The 6,060-nt window shown below is 33.8% G+C and overlaps 1 pseudogene; it reads left to right on the forward strand.

Annotated features, from left to right (window-relative positions):
- Positions 1 to 1,584: 1,584 nt before the first annotated feature.
- LOC149166062 (poly [ADP-ribose] polymerase 1 pseudogene) lies at positions 1,585 to 2,317 on the forward strand (annotated as a pseudogene).
- The last annotated feature ends 3,743 nt before the right edge of the window (positions 2,318 to 6,060 follow it).

Below are 6,060 nucleotides of genomic sequence, written 5' to 3' on the forward strand. Positions count from 1 at the left end.
TTTTACTGTTGCTTATTTCTTATTCTTTAAATACTTGCTAGAGTTTTATAACTTGGTTGCTTGAACTCTTGATTTCACGCTCGCTTGATGATGATCGCTTTGCTTGAATGCTTCACTGACACTTTGTGAATGCTTCAATCAACTTCACATTGGCTCATTTGTTGTAGATGTCGTGCTTTGAACTTTCACACTTGATTTTGAAACGCTTGCTTGATTGGTTGTTTGAATGACACGCTCGCTTGCTTTGTTGTTTGAATGACACGCTCCCTTGATTTATTGCTTATTGCACTTGCGTTAAACACTGGCTTGATTTGATGCTCACTTGAAGAATAGAATACTAGAATTCACACTTGTTTGATGATGATTGCTTGCTAGATGGCTTGCTTGAACTTGCTTGATTGATTACTGACACTTTGTGCTTTCTTGAATGTACTCACTGAATGTGTTGATTTAAAAAAGGAAGGGTGTCAAACACTGTCGAAAATGCACCCAAGTGACAAATGACAAGTTCAATCTTGATGACTCAGTTGAATACTTACTTGACTTAATGTATTCACCTTAACAATTCAAATTAGGGTGTCGATTACAATCGAGAATGCATGCATACAATTCTGTTAAAAAATGTTTATCTGCAAGTGATACAAAAAGTGTTGATGATGTTGATGTCGTCTTGGCATGAAATGTTTGATTTTGTAGCATCTTTAACTTGATTGCTTTGATTACATGATGTGAAGTGTGCTTTCTTGGGAGATCATCTTATCAAGTTGATGATCTTGTGTACTTAAGCGTGATTACAGGAGCTTGATTAACCGTTCTTATACTTAAGCTTGCTTATGTACATGTAGTTGTTTAATCATAATACAAAGACAGCGTTTTGATAATCTGAACACAAGTCATGCACACGCATTCATTACACATGGTGTACCTAATATCCCCTTATTCAATTTCGGGCGGATCTAGGACACAAGCACCACAAAAATTAGGATTTTATTAATTACTGGAGTACATCAACCTTCACCTTCACAAAATTGTCATTGTAACTTCTCAAGCAATGATAATTCCAAAATTACAAATTCTTGAAGCAACTTGTGTTCAAAATTAAATGAAATTTTTCAAACCAAAAGTTACAACCTTATCACTCCAAAGATTTACAAAATACAACTTATCACTCCATAAATGTTATACAAATTAAAAAGCATACCCTTATTACTCTATTAATTTTATCATGATTACACATCTTTAAAAGAGTGCTTTCATAACCTTATCTCTCCACAAGAAACACTTTATCTTCATTTTTTTAGTCCCTTATTTAACCATTCCAACTTGATTTATACTTTTAATACACGCTTGGTATGCCCATTTAATTTAAAAAATCATTACTTTAAATGAACTTAAGTGCAAAATTCATTTTAGAAATAACGACTTGGCCTTTGAATTTGTGTTTTTTTTTTAATCTTTGACTTTAAAGAATATGGGTTGCTTCGTTCTACTCATTAATGAACGTAAGGTACTCTGCCTTTTGCTGTGCGTATCACTGTATCCTTTGCAAGCTCCAAGCATTGAAGCCCGAAGAAGTTCGATTCAATGGCAAATCCTTCAAAACCATGGAAGATCGAATATGCCAAGTCTTCAAGATTGACCTGCAAGACATGTAAAATTACCATCGAGAAAGACGTGCTGAGAATCGCCAAGATGATCGCTGCCACACAGTTCGATGGCTTCATGCCTATGTGGAATCATGTAGGCTGTATTCTGAAGGAAAAATGTCAATTTAAAACATTAAATGATGTTGAAGGGGTTGACGCACTTAGATGAGAAGATCAAAAAAAATCAGGAAGTATGATGAAGGTTCTATGCTGGGTGGTGGTGGAAGTACTGCAGATGATGGCAGCAATGAATATGACACAGAGAGTGCTAAAAGTTCACGTGCAATTTGTAAAAGCTGTAATGAGAAGATAGTAAAAGGCTAGGTCTGCATCTCAAAAATGGTTGAATCAGATAATCCCAAGTTCCGTGGGAAAGTGTCGGCCTGGCGTCATGCCAAACGCTTCCTAGAGACTGGCTGGTGGACTAGTCCAATAGAGAAAATGCCCGGATGGGACAGCCTGACTGATGAAGATAAGGAATCCGTTAGAAGCATTGCAAAACCATACATTCAGGATACCAACCAAGATTCAAAAAATGATGTGGTTGAGCAGGTAGAAAAACCTCATCGGGAAGGGAAATCAAAAGAAGCGTAAGCCTGATGAACATGAAGCATTGCCTAATAAAAAGCCAAATAAGGCGCCCTAAAATAAGAGTTCTGTGAAATTAGATAGTAATTTGGGAGAAGGATCTTTTGTAGAAGCCAGAGAGTTGGAACTGAAGCTCATGACAGCTCACTGCGGTGAGGGATGGTCGTCACTGCGGTGAGGGACTATGTCAACAGAATGCTTCACGACATTTCAGGCATACAAGTCCTCATTTTGGATGCAAATATGGTCCGCATTACAAGTGTGGTTTTCTCGCAGTCAGAATTACTTCAGAAGGAAGTATTTCTTGTAGAAACAGTGGATTCTCTTTCAAAAGATGTAATGACACACCTAAAAGCAGTTTGCTTTCTACGCCCAACAATAGAGAACATTCAACATCTAAAACGACACTTAAGTAATCCACGGTTTGGTGAATATCACCTGTATTTTTCCAACATTTTGAAGACTCACTACCTTTAGATTCTTGGAGATTCTGATGAACATGAAGTTGTGCAACAAGTTCAGGAATTCTACGTTGATTTTGTTTCCATTGCAGTGATACTTCTTCTGGTTATGCGATTGGCTCTCATTAATTTCTCCCTTCTCAATAGCGCCTCACGTTTCCTTGCACACACCTATCAATAACTGGTAGCAAATCGATGGACTCACATAGGCCCTAAGAACCAAAATTGCTTAGATACCCATTGTAGAAAATTAACACATTAACAATAAATCACTCATACAATAAATAACAGAAATATAGAAAAACTAGACATGGCGGAAAAGGCCTTACCCTTATCGCGTTCTTCACATTCTCATTCTCATCCAATGTATAAAAAATGATAATAGTACAAATAAATACATGAGGAAGTTTGTCTCAAGATAATGCGTCTATCTTGAACAAACTTGGTTGAGATATTTCTTAACAAAACACTAATTTAGAAGAACTAGTTAGAGAGAATCTCTCATCCTAACTAAACTCCCTAGTTTAAAGAACTAACTCCTCATTCTCAAAATTATAATTTTGAATTTATAATTGTTTTATTATTAGAGTGAGGATAACAAAAATATATATATATATATATATATATATAAAGTAAAATTACAAAGAAAACTAAACACTGCTATGTAGGTTACAATGTTAAATTAGAGAAAATCTAGTTAGACTTTCTTGATGCATTTAAATGAATAAGGATGGCTATTCCTCTGCTTCGTAGTGTACTTGGCCTAATTTTATCTTCCACATGTTTCCCCTTACAACAAATAATACCTCTTCTTATATTATAATTTTCCTTAAAGCCGTATTTTATATATATATATATATATATATATATATATATATATTATAAGGTAATAATTACTCACTGGAGTCGTAGGGTACAATAATTCCAATGTTTTACCACGTGAAGCCTAGTGAACTTAGTTGGACGAAGGGAGAAAATGGAGTGCATGCTCGAGACCTGCAATAAAACTTGAAGAAAAGACAATGTAATCCGCAGTCCAATCACAAGAGGCCAATACACTAGTAGTTATTATTGATATTGTATTATTATTAATATTAATGTTATTATTATATTAATAATATTCTTATATATTATTAACAATAATAATAGGATTGTTATTAATATATATAGTTATAAAAATAATAATAAAAATAATTACTATTATTTTTATTATTTATTAACCAATACTCTTTTATTAATTAAAATAAATAAAAAAAATTATTCTAATTAATGTTATGACACTTATAACGAAACACTAATAAAAGTTATAACATTAATGGCTTGTTATAATGATCAACGCTGTAAATCAAATATTTCTATTCCATACCTATGTTGTTATTTTAGGGCTCCATAATCATTTATTAGCCGATTATATTGTGTTAATATCTCCTCTCATTATATTAACATTAATATATTTATCTCTTTTCAATTTGATCATATTAATATTAATATCACTATATTAACATTTAAAAATATTAATATTAATATTAATTCTTTGTTAACTATATTATCATTAAAAAATATTAATATTAATATTAATTCTGTGTTAACTATATTATTATTAATTTTTTTTAACGGAATATTAATATTAAATTTAATACTAATATAGTTATTAATATTAAATTGTGTGTGTTAAGGGGTGCTTTATAGCTTAGTATAGAAAAAGTGTAGTTGTTAAACATAAGACAAAATGTAAGTATCATAACATTTTTACATGTAAAATACAATGTAATTTAAAATGTAAATTATGATGTAAAATGTAATGCAAAATGAAAATGTTATGTAAAATAGAAAACATAAAATGTAAGGAATAAAGTTATTAATTTCATCATAAGAAATTGGTCTCTTAAGAATGTATAGTTTAACTATTACTTAGTTATATATTATTATTGGTATACTAATTAATAATATTGATTATTATTATTCCAACATATAATAATAATAATAGTCTCCATGATAAGTACTACTATATTAAACCTTACATATATTATTTATCACACATAGTAACAATTCTTGATCATATGGATGAAAGAGAGAGAAAGAGATATAAAGACTCAGAGAGACAAAAGCACGGGAAGGGAAGGGAGAGAAGGAGATAGTGACAGAGTTGGATGGTGGATAGAGAGAAATTGATGGGGGGGAGAGAGAGGGAGGGAAGAACAAAGACATAGAGAGATAGAGGTGGATAGAAAGAGGGAGTGATAAGGGAGAGATAGAGAGAGAGTGAGGGATAAAGGAGAGGAGGGAAGAGAAAGAGAGAAGGAAAGGGGAGAGAGAGGGAGATAAGGGGAGGAGAGTGAGAGTGAGATGCAAAAATGGATGGAGGAGAGAGAGAAGGAGAGAGAGAGGGAGATAGTTTCAGAGTTGGAGGGTGGAGAGAGAGAGAGAGAGAGAGAGAGAGAGAGAGAGAGAGATGGGTGGAGAGACATAAAGAAGTTGGATAAAAAGGGAGAGAGAGGAAGGATGAGAGATAGGAATTGAGAAAGAGAAGGAGAGAGGGAAGGAGATAGAAATGGAGTTGGAGGGGGAGAGAGAGGGAGGGAAGAATAAAGAAATAGAGAGAGAAAGGGAGTGACAAGGGAGATATGAAGAGAGAGTGAGGGAGAGATGAGAGTAGGAGGGGAGAGAGAGAGGGGGGAGAGAAAGGGAAGAGAGAGAGAAAGGATGAAGGTAAAGAGAGAGAGGCGAATTTAAAGAGGGATGGAAAGATAGATACATAGATATGGAAAGAGAATATGTATGTTTGGGAGTGAGATAGAGGGACAAGGAGAGATGTATGGAAATAGAGATATAGATGGAGGGGGTGAAAGGGAAGAAGAGAGAGTCAACGAGAGAGAGGGAAGGATAAATAGATAGATATGGAGAGAGAGTCTGTGTGTGTCTTTTGGGAAGTGAAATAGAGAGACAAAGAAGGATGTTTTGGGGAGATAGAGATATAGATAACAGAGGGATAGAGAGGGAAGAAGAGAGAGATAGAGAGAGGAAGGGAGAGGTGGAGAGATAGAGAGATAGATGGGGGAGAGAGAAGGAGATAGGGGGAAAGATAGACATAGAAATGGATGGGGGAGGGAAAATGAAGAAGAAAGAGACACACTGAGATAAATACAACTATCATATAGTATTATATAATATTAAGCATTATTAACCATAAAGGAAGAGGAAGTAAGGATTTTAGAAAAGTTAAAAGAAATTGGATTTGGAAAGCCATGAATATTTTGTTTTTCCAATGAAATATATACATTGGTTTCAGTGTAGATTTTGATTTCTACTCCTATTTGATTGATTCCATTGGAAGCATTGATTTTAATGTAGTTTTTGATTTCTTA

Source organism: Pinus tabuliformis, chromosome 5_1 (genome assembly GCF_031772625.1).
Source record: "Pinus tabuliformis cultivar Carrire ecotype Pingquan chromosome 5_1, CPIR1, whole genome shotgun sequence".
NCBI classification, from domain to species: Eukaryota; Viridiplantae; Streptophyta; class Pinopsida; order Pinales; family Pinaceae; genus Pinus; species Pinus tabuliformis.